The sequence below is a fragment of the Rutidosis leptorrhynchoides genome, chromosome 4, assembly GCF_046630445.1.
Source record: "Rutidosis leptorrhynchoides isolate AG116_Rl617_1_P2 chromosome 4, CSIRO_AGI_Rlap_v1, whole genome shotgun sequence".
Lineage (NCBI taxonomy): Eukaryota > Viridiplantae > Streptophyta > Magnoliopsida > Asterales > Asteraceae > Rutidosis > Rutidosis leptorrhynchoides.
The window spans coordinates 24,433,301-24,450,881 of NC_092336.1; positions in this window are offsets into that span (position 1 = coordinate 24,433,301).

Here is a 17,581-nt window from a genome sequence, read left to right on the forward strand (position 1 = left end):
AGAAAACCGGGAAGTCTACCTAGTGATACAAATGCTAACCCCCGGAATGAAACAGCTAAAGCTATTACCACAAGAAGTGGTACAACACTTAAACCACCTGAAATACCTGTAACTTCTGATGAAACTATTCCTACTCCACAAGAACCACAACCTGATCAAGATAAGGAAAAAGAACCGGTAGTTGAAAAGGATAATGAAGATAACACAGTTAAGGATAAACCTTATGTTAAACCATACCAACCACCACTTCCTTACCCGAGTAAAATGAAGAAAGAAAAACTTGAAGCCGAGCAATCCAAATTCTTGGATATGTTTAAACAGATAAATGTAAATCTTCCTTTCATTGATGTGATTTCAGGAATGCCAAGATATGCTAAATTCTTGAAAGATCTAATCTCAAATAGAAAGAAAATGGAAGAACTCTCGGCTGTTACTATGAATGCTAATTGTTCAGCAGTGCTGTTGAATAAGATACCAGAAAAATTATCTGATCCAGGAAGTTTCACAATTCCATGTTTTCTGGGTAGTCTTAGTTCAATAGAAGCATTGGCAGACTTAGGTGCTAGTATAAATCTAATGCCGTATTCACTATACGCTAAACTAGACCTTGGAGAATTAAAACCAACCAGAATAAGCATACAACTAGCCGATAGATCAATAAAATATCCTAGAGGGATGATGGAGAACATGCTAGTTAAAGTTGGTACTTTAGTATTTCCAGTAGATTTTGTTGTTTTGGACATGGAAGAAGATTCTCAAGTTCCTCTCATATTAGGAAGACCATTCTTAAACACGGCTAAAGCAATGATAGACGTGTTCGGTAAGAAACTGACCCTAAGTATAGAGGATGAGAGTGTTACCTTTTCAGTTGATAGAGCAATGCAACAACCACAATCTGCAGATGATACATGTTATTATATTCAAACTATAGATGCACATGCAGAATTATTAGAAGAATTTCCAGAATTACAAGGAACAGGAGAATGTTCTTTAGGAGAAGGTAATGAACCAATTGATGAAGCTGAAATGTTAGCTACACTTATAGCTAATGGATATGAACCAACAACAGAAGAAATTCAAATGCTAAAAGAAGAAGACAGATATCGATATAAATCATCGATAGAAGAACCTCCGAAATTAGAGTTAAAGCCACTTCCAAACCATTTGGAATACGCTTATTTACATGGTGAATCTGAATTACCTGTAATAATATCGTCTTCTCTTACTGAAAATGAGAAATCACAACTCATTTCTGTGTTGAAAGCTCATAAACCAGCCATTGCATGGAAGATTCATGATATTAAAGGAATAAGTCCTTCGTATTGCACACATAAAATCCTTATGGAAGAAGGTCATAAAACGTATGTGCAACGCCAACGAAGACTAAATCCTAATATGCAAGATGTAGTTAAGAAAGAGATTATTAAACTGCTAGATGCAGGTTTAATTTATCCAATCTCTGATAGTCCATGGGTAAGCCCAGTTCAATGCGTGCCTAAGAAGGGTGGCATGACTGTCATTACAAATGAGAAAAATGAGCTTATTCCTACTAGGACTGTAACAGGATGGCGTGTATGTATTGATTATAGAAAATTAAATGACGCCACCAGAAAAGATCACTTTCCCTTACCTTTCATAGATCAAATGTTGGAAAGATTAGCCGGAAATAGTTACTATTGTTTTCTAGATGGATTTTCCGGATATTTTCAAATTCCAATAGCACCCGAAGATCAAGAGAAAACCACATTCACGTGCCCTTATGGTACTTTTGCTTACAAACGCATGCCATTTGGACTTTGTAACGCCCCTGCAACCTTTCAAAGGTGTATGATGGCGATTTTTCATGACATGATAGAAGAATGCATGGAAGTTTTCATGGATGACTTTTCAGTCTTCGGTGATACATTTAAATCATGTCTAGTTAATCTGGAACGAATGCTAATTAGATGCGAAAAATCAAATCTAGTACTTAATTGGGAGAAATGCCATTTCATGGTTAAAGAAGGCATCGTTCTTGGACATAAAATTTCAAAAGAAGGAATTGAAGTGGATAGAGCTAAAGTAGATGTAATTGCTAAACTTCCACATCCCACCAATGTTAGAGGAGTTAGGAGTTTTCTAGGGCATGCCGGTTTTTACCGACGTTTCATAAAAGATTTTTCTAAAATTGCCACTCCTATGAATAAACTCCTAGAAAAGGATGCGCCATTCATCTTTTCAGATGAATGTATCAAATCTTTTAATATTCTTAAAGAAAAACTCACTAATGCACCGATCATGATAACACCAAATTGGAATCTACCATTTGAACTAATGTGCGATGCAAGTGATTTTGCAATGGGAGCCGTTTTAGGACAAAGGATTGAAAAACGATTTCAACCTATATATTATGCTAGTAAGACATTACAAGGAGCACAAACGAACTATACAACTACTGAAAAAGAACTCCTTGCTATTGTCTTTGCTTTTGACAAATTTCGATCATATCTCGTTCTAGCAAAAACGGTGGTCTATACCGACCATTCTGCTCTTAGATACCTATTTTCAAAACAAGATGCTAAACCAAGATTAATCCGTTGGATCTTACTCTTACAAGAGTTTGATATTGAAATCCGAGATAAAAGAGGAGCAGAAAATCTCGCCGCTGATCATCTTTCTCGTCTTGAAAATCCCGAATTAGAAGTTCTGAATGAATCGGCCATACAAGACAACTTTCCTGATGAATATCTATTGAAGATAGATTATAAAGAAATCCCATGGTTTGCAGACTATGCAAACTACTTAGTTTGTGGATTCCTTGAAAAAGGATTATCGTACCAAAGACGAAAGAAATTCTTCAGTGATATAAAACACTATTTCTGGGAAGATCCACATCTGTTTAAAAGTTGTCCCGATGGAATAATACGCCGATGTGTATTTGGAGATGAAGCTAGTAAAATTTTAAACCATTGTCACACAGGACCAACAGGAGGGCATTATGGGCCTCAACTAACAGCAAGAAAAGTTTATGAAGCTGGATTCTATTGGCCTACAATTTACAAAGACGCACACCTTCTTTGCAAATCTTGTGATGCATGTCAAAGGGCCGGAAAAATAAGTCAACGTGATGAAATGCCACAAAATGTCATCCAAGTATGTGAAGTATTTGACATTTGGGGTATTGACTTTATGGGTCCATTTCCAAAATCTCATAATAATCTATATATACTCGTAGCCATTGATTATGTATCTAAATGGGCGGAAGCACAAGCTCTCCCAACTAACGATGCACGAGTTGTAGTCAACTTTTTAAAACGTCTTTTTGCAAGGTTTGGAACACCGAAAGCTTTAATAAGTGATCGGGGTACTCATTTCTGTAATAATCAACTTGAGAAAGTTCTTAAAAGATATGGAGTAACTCATAAAATCTCCACCGCATATCATCCACAAACAAGTGGACAAGTTGAAAATACCAACCGAGCTTTAAAACGTATTCTAGAGAAAACCGTAGGATCAAATCCGAAGGAATGGTCCATTAAATTGGAGGATGTACTCTGGGCTTTTAGAACAGCCTACAAAACTCCAATTGGAACCACACCTTTTAGACTTGTTTATGGAAAAGCATGTCATCTTCCAGTAGAAATTGAACACAAAGCATTTTGGGCTTTGAAAACATGTAATCTTGATTTACATGAAGCCGGACGTCTACGATTAAGTCAACTAAACGAATTAGAAGAATTAAGACATGAAGCATACGAAAATTCGTTAATCTATAAAGAAAGAACGAAGAAATGGCATGATAAAAGAATCAGAAGTTCAAAAGAATTTAAAGAAGGAGACAGAGTTCTTCTTTTCAATTCACGATTCAAGCTATTTCCTGGAAAATTGAAATCAAGATGGTCTGGACCATTCATAGTCAAAAGAGTTTTCCCATACGGAACGATAGAATTGATAAATTCAAATGGGATTGAATTTAAAGTTAATGGTCACAGAGTTAAACATTACATACATGGTCCGATGGAAGTCGACAACGAAGTTAATCACAATTTCGACACCACAGCTAACTAAGTATGGGGAGAATCAAGTCTTTAAAGGATAATATGTATTTCTGTTAGAGTTAGATTGTCTGTTTTCGTGTAGTTCTCGAAAATGGAACCCGAATGGTCTTTCCCTAGCAGACCCTAAAGAACTAGTCTTCTCCCCCCATTCTGAATTTTTATTTTTTTTAGGTTTTTACAAAATGAAGACTGCCTGTGAACTAAACCATGGTCTAATGCTACACGCTTTGATCACTAAACGTAATAATGACATACTCCCGAGTGAAATAGTATCAGTAATCAGAGAAAGAATGGACGGAGTTAGAAAAGAGTCCAGATGCGAAGATAATAAGTTACAATTTGGTAAAGGAAAATCAAAATCCGCAGCGAAAAGAAGAGCACGACACCTAGAAAGATGTCACAAATGCGGAAAATGGTCACATGGAGGTAAATGTTCAAATAATCAAACCTATTCAAATACCGAATTTGTTACTTTATGCAGAGACGGACCGTTCATATGTTTAGAAGAAAAGATACTGAATGCTCGAGGTTACGCCTATGTAGCCATGGAAAACCAATTAAACCGACTATCTTATGAATGGGATAGATCATATAACTAAGAAATCTATTTCACAGGTATGTCTGTACAGTTTTTATTTTTATTTTTATTTTTAACCTTTTGATAATAAACGCTAATTTGTTCGCTAAAAAGTATTAAATTGGTATTAAATAAAATTAGGTTTGGCGACCGAAATTATTGATATCATTCAAAAATTTATTACATCACTGCGAAATTTAACGTTTATTCTTAAGGTATAAATATCTTTAATCAATCAAACCAAAATATTTCAAAAATTCGTCATGAGTTAAATTAGGTCTTGGAACCGAAAATACTTTACCGAAAAGAGGGGCGCATATTTTTGATAATATTTGATTGATTAAAGTGGGATAAAAAGACAAAAAGATTTTTAATTTTATTTTTACCATGTTTTTAATCTTAATATTTAAATCTTAAATTAATATTGTAAACTCTGTAAAAACAATATATTTAAAATTGTAAATATTTGAAAAATTAATATAAGTTTGATATGAATTTATAAATTTTTAAATTAAGTTTGGTGTGAACTTTTAATTTTTAAAATATAAATTTTTAATTTTATGCATTTCAAATTTTAAGTTTGGTGTGAATTTTTAATATTAATTTTGAATTTTATATTTAAGTTGTGTGAATTTAAAAACAAAAATTTACTTTATCTCATTAAGTTAAGAATATGATTTTTAAAATTCGTCGTAAGTTGAAGACTAGGTCTTTGAACCGAAATTGCTTTACCCGAGGGAGGGACGAGAACTTTTATTATCATTATTTTTAATCTTATTGATTTAAAGTATGCCAAAAACATTAAAAAACCCAAAAATCTTAGCTTTTAAAACAATCGCTACAAAAAGACAAATTTTAAAATTTTGTCGAAGGACGGACTAGGACATCGATCCGAAACGACCTCGTCCTAAATAACAAGGGAAACAAAATTTTAAAATTAAGTACTTAATTGTTTCAAAAATTAATGATTATAAAAAAAAAAAAAAAAAAAAAAAAAACTCCGCGGGTCGCGGAGTTTGGAGGGTAAATCCCCGCGACTCGCGGGAGGACCGGATTACAGAAAAAAAAAATAAGAGCTGCAACAGCTCAGTTTCACACTCCACACCCAAAAATACAGCTCGAAATACTCCGAAAAAACCCGAAAAACACCCCCAAAAATCCCAATTTTTAACCGTTAATCACCAAATTTTTTGCTAAAATCATGTTGAGAAGGATGCTATCTAAGAATTACTCAAGAAAAACGGTAAATTTCTACACCTAAACACCATTTAATTCGAAATTTGGTGTTCTTGAGTCATTTTTTCCCCAATTTGATTTTGATGCTTTTTAGTGTAATTAGACTTAAATTGTTTATGTATTATGCTTGTATAACCTAGATTGATGCTGTTTAACATAATTAGAAGCCTTAAACTTCAAATTTTGAATAATCTAGGGTTTGTGTTCTTGAGCAAATTTGGGGCTTTTTGATATAAACAGGTTATGGCCGATTTTTGTCATGAATTGTTGCTAAATTGAGTAGTGTAACATGTCTAGGTAGTTAAATGATCCAAACTTTGAGCCTAAACATGATTTTGAGAATTAAAGTGGACTTTTTCAAGTCTAAAATTCATGAACTTGATTTTTGAAAGATAATGCCATTTGAGACTTGTTTGATTGCTAGTAATGATTATTTTGACATGTTATTTGAGTTGAATGCTTATGAACTTGGCGAAAATTTTCGTATATGCTTATTTGAAAAAAGTGTAGATTTGATAAAAATGTGAAAATAAGCTTAAGTTTGATATAAATTGATAATGTCATTGTAATTATTTTGATTGATGATTTTGCTGACACTAATGCATATTTGGATGCACAAAAATTGTGTTTGATGTGTTTTGCAGAATGAAAGGGGTGAATCTTCATCCCAAGCCCGCAATGCTCCTGCTGAGAATTTGGAACAACAGGAGGTGGATAACTACTACAAGCAGGATATACCTCATCCAGTCATGACCTTTTCTGATATGCACTTGGAAGAGTTGCACCCGAACCTGAGATTTGACAGACTTTGGATAGATTATCCAAAATATCAACGGGGTTTGCATACTCTTCATTCTAAGGTTGTTGAGGTATCGAGGGTCATAGAATGGGGACCCTTAGAAGCTGTAGAATTGGCCGGGCCAATTAGGGAATTACTTGTACAGAGGTATGGTAATTCTTCTTTTAATGACTGGATATGTTTATTCACCATACGCAGACCTGTATATAAAGTATAGTGTGAAGAATTGTTATGTAGTATAGAGTTGAATGATCGGGTAGCTAGTTTAACCGATCGTTCTTTTATTAGATTTTTGTTAGGCGGTTCGATGCGCCACATGTTTTTACTGGACATGGCTCAGGCTTTACGTATATATACGCCTGAGGAGTTAGCGTCTGCCGATTGTAGAGGATTGATACTAAACGGTAGAAAGATAGATGAGAATTTTGATACACACGGTGTGTGGAGTCAAATGACAAGCCATCACCGTTTCAAAGGGGGAAATTACTCTTATTTGGATATAGATAGAGCCGAATTAAGAGTGATACATAGGTTTTTAGCTAATTCGATTACACAAAGGGGTAAAAACAAGGAAAAAGTAAATGAACAGGATTTGTTTTACCATATGTGTATTCGAGACCCACAAAGCGCTGTAAGTATACCATATTGTGTGGGTTATTATTTATCAGCTATGGTTCGGGGGATGCGACCACATAGCATAATAGGAGGTGGAATTTTTATTACTTTGATTGGTGAATATCTCGGTGTGGATATAAGTCGGGGGGGATTATTAGTAGAAGAACCAGAACCCCGCGATACTATAGGTTTAAATGTATACCATGGTGCGAAAGTTTTGAAGAGGCGAAATAACGCCGCAGTACGATACCATGGTAGACATCCACAGGTGGAGAGAAACCAGCAGCAAGGTAATGTAGGAGGGGGGAATGAGATGCAAGAAATGCATAGGTTTATAGCTTCTCAGGAATACGAAAATGCTAGACAGAGAGCATTTGAAGATTGGCAAGTTCATCAGAACCAGATCATAGCTCATTGCCAACATATAGGTAGAAACTATATTCCTACACCGAAACCCGTCTTCCCTCCTTGGTCTATAGAGATGCAGCCACCATATCCTACGTATGACCCTGCCGAAGCATTCTATAACACTTATGGTTATGCCTGGAACCCCTATTGGTACCAATATCATCCTTAGTTTACTTATTATTATTTTTTTATTTTGTAATTTGTAATTATTGATACATTTAATATTTTTGTTAATATTGTAATCATTTTTATAATTATCTAACTTTTATTCTTAGATTTTAATAATTTTTGAATGTGGGGTAATATACCAAACTTCAAAAATATGTATATATGTTTGCAGTTTATCTTATGTACACAACAGGGTAAAACAACGCATTTTCAAAGACTGGCATTAAGTTCGGCAAAAGCAACTAATTTTGACGACAAGATGCAAAATATATGTGAAATAACAACAAGACGGAATGAACAAATGATGTGCACCATTTATCATTCAGCAAACAAACGCCAATATATTTGGAAACTTTGGTAAAAATTTAATCATTTTCACACAAATCACCCTCAATAATTTAAATTGTTACTGATTTCTTGCAAATGAGGGCATTGCAAGATCTTAAGTGTGGGAAGGGGTTAAATTCTTTCGGATTTTAAAATTTTTTACTTTATACACTTGGTTACCATTAAAAATACTAGTAAAGCAGTAGTTGTATTAGAATATAGTGCTCTCTGATAAAAAAGAACAGCCCTAGTCTTATATACTGACTACCCAATTCTAGTAAAAATTTTCAATTAAATGAATTCAAATCATGTTTATACATATTTATGAACGATAAAACTAGGTTTTAACACCGAAATTATTGTTATCTCAGAAAGAACATAAATTAAGAAACAAACTAAAATGTCAAAATTCATTTAAAATGGAATAGAGGACGATAAAAAGAAAAATAAAAAGCCAAGTGTGGGAAAATTTACCAAGTTATTTTAAACATATGTCACATATATCTGTAACAAATAACTGAAAATACTTTTGCTTTGGACTAAACTAAACTGTTTTACCCGATGAAAGAAAAGAAGAGATGGATCTACATGATGAATCAATTCCATCATTAAAAGGAAGTAAAGTCTTCCAAAAAAGAAACGCGCTTCTTGATTTAGGTCATGAAGTTGTCGTCCAGACCAGCTGTAGGTTGACGAAAAATCTAGAAAAGTCATCACTAAAATCAGCAGGAAATCCACGGACCTCAGCATTAAACAGGGTCGCCAAGTGGTCAGATTTATCCTAACCATGAGAAGGATTTATCTCGTACAATGGGGGGGCACCATGCAAATTAGCTGGATAAGACTAATGAATCAGATCCCCAGAAAGGATAATCTCCTTAAAGATTAAAAATCAGCTTTTAAGACTGATATTACTCAATCCTAGATATTGACCTTAAAGATTGAGAATTCAAACTCATGGAATTCAATGATATCTAAACTCGAGCTTAAACGAGAAAATATTTTGATCAAAATTACAAACCGATTTGTTTTCTGAAAACCCTATTTTCAATGCGTTCATTACCATTGAACGTAAAATCCTAGGAATTCACCTGGAATTCATTAGGTCACCTGAACCAAATCGGGTGTCAACCGTAAGAACGGTGGTTGCATAGTGGTCAAAGACAGGACCTTGTGCCAGACCGAAAAAATTATAAGGGTGAGCTTTACTATTGCTCCTACCAAGGATAGTAATTGCGTCCGACACGTTATAGACCATAATTAAAAGCATGTAAGGGGACATTGCCTTAACAGTTGCTTGTTCAACGCTTTCCTTTACAACCGGACGGTAGTTTACCGAAAGGTAATATACGGGACAAGTAAACTGGACGTGTTGCTTTCCAAATACAAGGTTAGCAAGTGGGTGACACAAAACCGCAAGTTTTGAGCTAAAATTTTCAAATCTGAAACCCACCAAACCCACAAAAATATTTTGCAAACACCGGTAAAGGGTTATTCCGGAAAACTTATCTAGGGTAAAAACTAGATTTCAAAAGATCAAATGTTTTCATAAAGATCCAATTTCCTTAATGGATCTAAATTTTTATAGTCATGTGGGACTGTAAACCATATCGTTACTACCATTGTTTATACCGCCGTATAGAAATCACTGATGTACAAAGTGTGAAGAATAAAGAAGTGATTCTAGTGTTTCAAGACGATATTGCTTGAGGACAAGCAACGCTCAAGTGTGGGAATATTTGATAATGCTAAAAACGAACATATATTTCATAGCATTATTCCTCAAGAAAGACAAGCTTTTAGTTGCAATTATTCTATTTACAAGAGATATTCGTTTAAATAATAAAAGGTGAAGACAAAAGACAGATTCGACGAATTGAAGACGCAAACGACCAAAAAGCTCAAAAGTACAAAAGACAATAAAAAAGGTTCCAATTATTGATAAGAAACGTCTCGAAATTACAAGAGTACAAGATTCAAAACGCAAAGTACAAAATATAAAATTGTACGCAAGGACGTTCGAAAATCCGGAACCGGGACCAGAGTCAACTCTTAACGCTCGACGCAACAGACTAAAAATTACAAGTTAACTATGTATATAAATATAATATAATATATAATTAATTATATTAATTATATATATATTATATTTATAAATAAAAAACCGTCGGCAGAGAAAGACTCCAAGGACTGAGCTGTAATTTCATTCTCCGCGACTCGCGGAGTTGGAAGAGGATTTTGCCGCGAGTCGCGGAGCCCCAAATTTGAAAACTGCCTATAAAGCCAACCGAATTCTGATCAAAAACCATCATCTTTTTCTTCCTCATTCATACGTAAAATTTATATTTATATTTATAATTTATATTTTAATTTTAATTATAATTCTAATAATAAGGGTATGTTAGCGAATATTGTAAGGGTGTAAGTCGAAATTCTGTCCGTGTAACGCTACGCTATTTTTAATCGTTGTAAGTTATGTTCAACCTTTTTACATTAATGTCTCGTAGCTAAGTTATTATTATGCTTATTTAAAACGAAGTAATCATGATGTTGGGCTAATTACTAAAATTGGGTAATTGGGCTTTGTACCATAATTGGGGTTTGGACAAAAGAACGACACTTGTGGAAATTAGACTATGGGCTATTAATGGGCTTTATATTTGTTTAACTAAATGATAGTTTGTTAATGTTAATATAAAGATTTTCAATTGGGCGTCCCTATAAATTACCATATACACTCGATCGGACACGATGGGCGGGGTATTTATATGTACGAATAATCGTTCATTTAACCGGACACGGGAATGGATTAATAGCCACTAGAATAATTAAAACAGGGGTGAAATTACATTCAAGGGTAATTGGTGTAATTGTTAACAAAGTAGTAAAACCTTGGTTTACACGCAGTCGATAACCTGGTGTATTCATTAAACAAAGTATTAAAACCTTGTTACAATTCGAATACCCAATTAGTTGGAATATTTAACTTCGGGTATAAGAATAATTTGATGAGGACACTCGCACTTTATATTTATGACTGATGGACTGTTATGGACAAAAACCAGACGGACATATTAAATAATCCAGGACAAAGGACAATTAACCCATGGGCATAAAACTAAAATCAACACGTCAAACATCATGATTACGGAAGTTTAAATAAGCATAATTCTTTTATTTCATATTTAATTTCCTTTATTTTATATTTAATTGCACTTCTAATTATCGCACTTTTATTTATTGTTATTTAATCGCACTTTTAATTATCGTACTTTTTAATTATCGTAAGTTTATTTTATCGCACTTTTATTATTCGCAATTTCATTATCGTTATTTACTTTACGCTTTAATTTAAGTCTTGTATTTATTTTATATTTTACATTAGGTTTTAACTGCGACTAAAGTCTTAAAATCGACAAACCGGTCATTAAACGGTAAAAACCCCCCTTTATAATAATAATATTACTTATATATATATTTGTATTTTTAATAAAAGTAAACTAATATAGCGTTGAGCTTTGTTTAAAGATTTCCCTGTGGAACGAACCGGACTTACTAAAAACTACACTACTGTACGATTAGGTACACTGCCTATAAGTGTTGTAGCAAGGTTTAAGTATATCCATTCTATAAATAAATAAATATCTTGTGTAAAATTGTATCGTATTTAATAGTATTTCCTGCTAAAATTAATAACTATTTTATATACACCTCGCATAACATCAGGCGCTCCGATTGCGTCTGATGCATTTTTCAGCATTTTTAAAGGTTTTAAATGAAGGGTACTTTGGTCTTTTCACTTGGGTCGGTTTGGGGTCATCAAAATTGATTCATTGATCATTGTGGATCACATTTCACTCACCAACACTCTCATCTTCAAACCCTAGAGAGAAAGGAGAGAATTAGAGTGAGAGAGCTCCAATTGGAGAAGAAGAAGAGTGTTTCGGGTCAAACCTCAAGTATTAAAGTTGTTCATCTCGTCAACGGCATCATTTTGGCGGTATTGGTAAGTTCAAACTTCGAATTTCATTGTTTGATTTGAGATTCAATGTTAGGGTTTGAGATTGTTAGTTGTAAAACCCATTTAGTTGATGAAGAGGGTTTATGGAAACTTGCTATTTTGATATTTGGCGGGTTTTGGGTTGGTTAATGATTTAACCATGTTTAAGACTCGTAAATGGTGTATAATCACTAGTATTAGTGATTACTAATGTTTGGAGACCATTAGGGTTCTTGCGGTTGACTAGTCAAAATTAGGGTTTGTTGATGATTATGACCCAATTGTCGATTTAATAAGGTTTATAAACTTAAAATGGATTAAGTTGAAGCATAGAACCGAGTTAAATATGTTTTGGTGTCAAAACTTGCTAATGGCGTGATATTGACTTCTTATGGGTCAAATTAGGGTTTAAGTGTCATTTTGGGCAAGATAGGTGTTTAACACCTATGATTGGGTTTGATTGGCATATTAGGACCATTCTCACTTGTGTTAGTGATTATTGGTTAGTTTGGGCGCGGTTTGTGCTTGGAAGTGCATTTGGGTCGAAATTGCACTAGTTGTCAATTTGGGTTGATTTGTATATCCACCCTAATTGTGTTACTTGTTATGTGATAAATGGAATAGGTACATTCCATCGGTGATTGTGGATTATTCGGTGGCATTCTTCAAGGCGACAAGGTGAGTGTTAATATCCTATATGCATATGTATGTGTAGGATGGGTGTGGGTCGGGTGAAGTGGTTCTCGATTATAGAGCTCACTTCACATATAAGTGGATTTGATGGACTTGGGTACATGTCCAATTGGCACGGTTGTGCGTTTTGGTTGACCACCTTTGGCGAGGTGCACACTTCGTGTGTACATTATCACATGGGCTTGTGAGTGGAATAATTATATACGTATGTATATGAGTTATTTATTTGTGGGGTAAGGGTTTAAAGTTCGTTGTTGACGATACCGTACCCTAGAGTATATTGTGGTGTTGATGAGGGCTTAAAGTTCGATGTTGATGATACCTCATGTATGGAATTTAAGTTCGATGTTGACGATACCGTACCCTAGAGTATATTGTGGTGTTGATGAGGGCTTAAAGTTCGATGTTGATGATACCTCATGTATGGAATTTAAGTTCGATGTTGACGATACCACATTAATTCATTCGATGAGGGTTTTAAGTTTGATGTTGACGATACCTCATACATGGGTTTTAAGTTCGATGTTGATGATACCACGTTAATTGGGACGAATGGGATTTAAGTTCGATGTTGACGATACCATTCGTAGAGCTAGCCTTGAGATCTTGAATACATTTGGATGTTGTGAACATCGACGTTTGTCGTATTATTGTGATATATCTATATATATATATATATATTGTCTTATTGTTGTGAGGTAGCTAACCCTCTGGGTGTAGCTTAATGGCGTTGTTCACATCATCGTTGGTGAACTTACCTTATTGTTGACATTGTTAGCTTGTTGCTTAGTGATCGTACGGTATGCTTAGACTAGCTTGCCTTTATGCTTGGATGCTCCGGTATGCGGTATTTGATTATTTGTGTGGCGTGTCCATTTTATGTATATATATGTATGTAGTATATTTTCACTCACTAAGCGTTAGCTTACCCTCTCGTTGTTTACAATTTTATAGATTGCATGGATGAGGTGGCTCGGGTAAGCGTGAGAACTAGTGGACTCGCGTAGTTGCTTTAGAAGGCTTGCTTTTGGATTAATTGGGATTAGGTAGCGTATCCCCAATCGCCATGCTCAGCTTCATTTTGTATTAAAAGTCATGTGGTCGAAGTTTGTATTTTGTATAAAAAGGGCAAATTGGGCATATTTGGGCCCGGTGTCGTAAAACTTATTTTATGAATGGAACGTGTTAGTTTTTCATATATGAATATGTTGTGAAAAGCGTTTTGTCTAAATACGTCAGGAAGTGGTCAAACATTTTTGCATTTTGGGACTTTTTTGGACAGCGGGCTGCCAGGCCCCTTTTGCGCGCCGCGCAAGGGGATGGCGCGCCGCGCCATTTACTGCATAAAGAATTTTTTTTTAATTGATATTTCTGCGTGATCGTTTGTATATCGGGTTGGGTTGTTACAAGTGGTATCAGAGCATGGTCTAAGGGATTTAGGTGACTTGAGATAGGTGCCTAGACTTAGACTTTTGTGTGTGCTTAATTTGTTGCGGGACTTGTAGGAGTACGGGTCGGAACGGGTTATAGTTAGTGCCTTGTTTGTAGGTGGACTAACGTTTATATTAGTAATGCGGATATTATTAATATACTTTTGTGTTGTGATAATAATTCTCGCGTGTGTTTATATCGCGTAGAATTTTGTTTGTGTTTGTTTATATCATCGAGCGAGGCGGTCGTTGTACTAACAAGCTGATACGGCGTGTGTGCGTAATAAGGACTTGCAAACCTTATTACGGGTGCAAACCGTGTCTAGCAAGTGATGTACGACGATTGTTTAACAAGATGGGGGCGGTATTGTATGTGTGCTTTATACGTTCGTGATCTAATCGCTTTTGAATTCCTTAGAATGGCGACGGGAAACGGGATCGAGACGAACGATCTAGAGTTTAACGCTAGAGTTGCGGCCGCCGTTGCGGAGCAAATGAGTGCGTTTCGAGAAGAAATGGATAGGAAGTATTCCAAATTTCAGGGTAGTAGTGAAATGGAGCGTTGTCTTAAGAGCTTCATGAGGACTAAACCCCCGATATATGACGGGAAACCGGATCCTTTGGTGAGCACAACTTGGATCTCGGATGTCGAAGGGTGTTTTCGTACTATTGATTGCCCTCCCGAGAAAAAGACGAGACTCGCTACTAGTTTGTTGCGGGGTGGGGCGAGAGATTGGTTAGATGGTAAGATTGATCTTTTCGGTGGTGAAACGTTTATGGCGTTATCGTGGGACGAGTTTAAGAGGGAATTTTTCGAGGAGTTCCGAACTTCAGCCGATTTGTCGAAAATGCGAAATGAGTTGCGAAATTTGCAACAAGGTTCTATGGATTTGAATACTCTCAAGACGACCTTTATGGCGAAGGCTCGTTTTTGCCCGGAGTATTTGGGGAATGATCGGTTGTTGATGGAGAATTTCTATCGAACTTTGAATAATGACTTGAAGAACAAGATTAACCGGGGTTACACGAAGTCGTTTGCGGAGTTATTCGCGGTGGCTAGGGGTTTCGAGTCGTATTCGCAATCGATAGTTAGTAAACCTTCAAGTAAAAGAAAGGTTGTTTCGTATGGTGCTCCAAGTAAGAGGACTAAGGGTCCGAGTGTGAGCACGGGTGGTACGCGGATGGGTATATCGGATTCTAGTGCGTCTAGATGTTACAATTGTGGCATGAGGGGTCACAAGTCTTGGGAATGTTTGGTGCCAAAGGGTGATGGCATGGTGTGCTTCGTTTGCCAAGAGGAAGGACATCGTAAGTCGGAATGTCCCAAGTTAGCGGGGACGGGTGCGACAAGGAGACGTTAAGGTACGTTTCGTTTTAATAAATATGTCCTTTGATTATTTATTATGTGCCATTGAGTTTGAGTTGGTTAAATGCATGGTGTTGTGCATGTTATTGATATGGGTGACGTTCCCAATGGAAGTACCCTATGGTGACGTTTTGATTTATGGGCGAAGGGCGTAAGACTTGGTGCAACTAAGCATTCCTTAGTATTGGAAAATGTTTCTACCAAGCCATGTGTGTGGGCTTTGGTGTTCGAATGTTAGAGCGTGTTCGCTCTCGTGTTGAAGTTGATGAACCGTGAGGTTCGTCGGGTGGATGAAACCTTTGAGATCGAGTGTTTGATCTCGATGTATGTTGGTAAAGGAGTCTACGTGACGCGACATTAGGTGCCTCTTTTATACCTACTAGCGTGGTGTTCGACTCCGATTATGTTGCGGTTACATTGTACTTAGGGTACCAAAGTGAAACCCTTAGTTACATGAGTGACTGGGTGAAGTTTGACAAGCTATAGCAATTGGATGATTACGAGAGTAGAGTTGTGTAATTTGCGGTACACTTTTCGTTCGAAGTGTTTAAGGATTGGTTGAAATTCTTCGTGTGCTCAAGATTGGAGCAAGATGTAGTGATGGGTCGTGTGAACCCAAATTGTTAGTAAAGTCTACCCTTGGTAGCGTTGTACGGGTGTACAAATTGTGGTTATGGGACGTAATTCCAAGTGGGAGAGTTACACTCCCGCACGAGGAGGTTTTGGTGGGAGATTTCGGATGATGCTTTTAGTAAATTCGAAACTTGTGTTGGGACCTAGTTTTGGTTGATTTGTGGTAGAGTACAATTTTGGTTAAATTGTACTTATGATTTTTGGATTTGGAAATTATCACCGAGGTGGTAATGTGGTAAATCTCGTTGAGAGATAATGGACGTGTTTGGCGAGCAAGGTGAAATCCCTCGGTTAAGGGATGTGTGTGTCGGATTCTCTTTTAGAGAATTATTGTTTTGTACCTATGTTTGATATAGGTGGTTCTTGCTCGATTGTGTGGATGGTTAGTGGTATCCATTAGGGTTCACTATAGTGTAGCAGAGCGCGATGTTGCACTACTCGTTGTTCGAGGCCAAAAGTGCGTATGTGATTGGTGAAGCATGACCGTTCGGGGTCCGCTGACTTCATCATGGGAGTAAGTGATTGGTGAAGCATGACCGTTCGGGGTCCGCTGACTTCATCATGGGAGTAAGTGATTGGTGAAGCATGACCGTTCGGGGTCCGCTGACTTCATCATGGGAGTAGTGATATATCGGTGAAGCATGACCGTTGACGGGGCCCGCTGACTTCATTCGGTGTTGAGTGATCTATCGGTTGTTTTATACACTGATGGTGGGGTCGTAAGGACCGTGTGGTGTGATCTATCGGTTGTTTTATACACCGATGGTGGAATCGTGAGGACCATGTTGTGTGATTAGGGATGCGATAGCCGTGTTTCGCTCACATGTTGTTACGGGTGTGACAATAGTCGATTTTGTACACCTTAGGTTTAGCGTTGCCATAGTCGTTTTGGGCGCTTTTGGTCTTAGCCGTTGCTTATGATGTTAGGATAGTGGCGTATTGGTTATATTGTGCACTACAAAGGATGTTTAGTGGTAAGTGTAATCCGTAAGGATTCATGTTGTTCGATCTTCAACGTTCGGATTGTTGACTTTAGGTTGAGACTTGGTCGCTTTTAGCGTTGTCCTTGGTAAAGGTACGCTAAGGAATTGTTATCTCGGTATGAGATTGGTTGAGTTTTTTCCGATATGGGGAGTTGAGCAGGTTTTAGTGCTCGGATTGTGGTTTTGATAAATCGCAGGAGACGATTTTAGTTGTTAAAGGTGATTCATTGGGAAGAATTGTCTAGGAAAGTTCGGATTGGAACTTATGATTGAGGGCCGTTGAGTAGTTCCGGATTGGTTAAGTGGAGA